The following is a 2,329-nucleotide window of genomic DNA, read 5'->3' as shown; positions in this document are numbered from 1 at the left end:
CTTCTTCTGCTTCTTCCAACATGAGTGACAAAGTTTGTTTCGTTTAATGTAAGAAAATTTGGAAAATGTTCATAGACATTTATGAAGGACCAGGGAAGAACTTGATAAATAATAGAAAGATGAATAACCAATAATACAAAGATCAAGAGTAGATGCAAATAGATGCAAGCATTTTTTTCCTTTAAAATGAAAAAAAGGAGTTGAGATCAATTGTATAAGAAAGATTTAGAAATATAGAAGACATTGAGTTTTATGACATACTTTACTCTTAATGCTACAGGATTTACAATAATTATGTTCATGTTTATATTAAAATGTACACTCCCTGAAGATGGGAACATTTTCATCTTCTTAACTCATTGTTAAGTTCTAAGTGTTTGACACAGAATAACCCCTTTGATATACTTAGTGATTTCAATGGGTGGATACAATCTGAATTGATGGGATACAACATTTCCAAATATTCAATAAATCAATAAATTTTCTTTGGTTCTACATGTGGTTGGGAGTGGGCTGTTGAAAGGGAAACTCAATCATACTAATTTAATTTTTTTTTCAGAACTGGGGATTGAACTCAGGCCCCTGCACTTGCCAGGAAAGCACTTTTTCCACTGAGCCATCTCCCCAGCCCCAATCATAGTAATTTAAAATCAGTTAAATTGATAAAAATTGGAGCAGTGCTTTCTCAGGTAGATGGTACATATGTGAGTTCTGTACAATGCACAATACAGAAAACTAAATATTCAAATTTAACTTTCCTTCTACAAAAAATATAAAGTATGTTTAAATTACATAAAATAAATTGGACACTCAGTATAAAAATATCAAGTGAAAATAGCATTCATTTACTTAGACATTGGCAAGTATTCACCTAACTTCCAAGAAAAAAACATTTTACCATACATCGTATAGAAAAAAACACAAAAAAGTGGGTTGTTTTTTGTTTTTTGATTTTTTTGTAATCGGGGGATTGAACTCAGGCCCTAACACTTGCCGGGTCAGTGCTTATTCTACTGAGCTATCTCCCCAGCCCAAAAAAGAATAATTAGATGAACAAGGTCACTAGAGAAATGCAAAATATTTCTGAAATATAGTTCATTTTTCAGAATTAAAAATGAAACATTTGAAGGAAAATAAAATAGAAAACACTGACTGGACAATAAAATTGGTACTATGGAGAAAAAATCAGTGAAGTTAAATATTGGTCAATAAAAAGTACCCAACTGAAGAAAATGTAAAGGAAGATGATGCTAAAAGTAGAACAGATGTTCATGACCTGAAGGTCAATTTTAAATTTTGAAAATAAAATTCTAGTAACTCATCCAAATCATACGAATATCACATAATAAGTGGAATAAAATCCTACATGACTAGAAAGATTATATTATTTCATGTCATTATGCCTTTAAAAACAAAATCCAATATCTTCAACACAAATTTCCAAATCACACCACAGCATTTTGAGAAAAAATATTTAAAAAATCATGCAGAAATGGCATAAAATTATTCATAATAATTCATTGCATCTTTTCAAGAAAACAGTTTTAAAAACTGTTAGTGACTTGCATTGTATTGTGAGAATATTATATGTGTGAAAAGCAATATTACAGGTGGAAAGTAATACTATAAAAGTAAAATAAATTTTAAAAGATTAATTAAAGCACCAACTTTTATATGAATGTTAGATGTATTTTGGATGTCAATTTTGAGGTAACCCATATATTTATATCAGGCTATTCAGATGTTTTCTGACTTTCTTCTCTATTATTTACTATTTAGTTTGAGTGCCTAATTAGCTCATTGTTATTTTGTTATTTTTTAATAAAAAATTGCATTTACTTAGAAGCATGCACAATGTCAACAAAACATTTGCAACTTTTTCATTGCAATTAGAGTGGCATTCAGTTAAAAGAACAACAATTATTTCATGTAAGCTGCATCAGAGACAACTGAAGATGAAAATCTTCTGTCCCCATATATAAGTAATTTGTGCTGTGCACCAACAAGAGCCTGCTTTAAATGTTCATGCCTATTTACAACCCCCATACTGTACCAGGCAAGGTTAATGGCTATTGAAAATACCACCATGTCAGGGCTCTCTAAGGACACATTTGGTAGTGTATTAACTATACAAAAAAAGACACTGTACAGTTTAAAAACAAATCTTACATAGCCTTACATTTCCATATTTTTTTCTTCAAAAAGAGTTGTGTACAGGGGGGTTAAATTCTTTATAGACAAGGAAAAAAAACTGCTAGAATCAAATTATTCATCATCCTCTTCATCCTCCTCTTCTCATCCTTTTCTTATTTCTGCCCTTCATCCTCAT

The sequence above is a fragment of the Octodon degus genome, unplaced genomic scaffold (assembly GCF_000260255.1).
Source record: "Octodon degus isolate 3935 unplaced genomic scaffold, OctDeg1.0 scaffold00172, whole genome shotgun sequence".
In the NCBI taxonomy this organism is placed as follows: Eukaryota; Metazoa; Chordata; class Mammalia; order Rodentia; family Octodontidae; genus Octodon; species Octodon degus.
Note: the sequence above shows the minus strand (reverse complement) of the source record.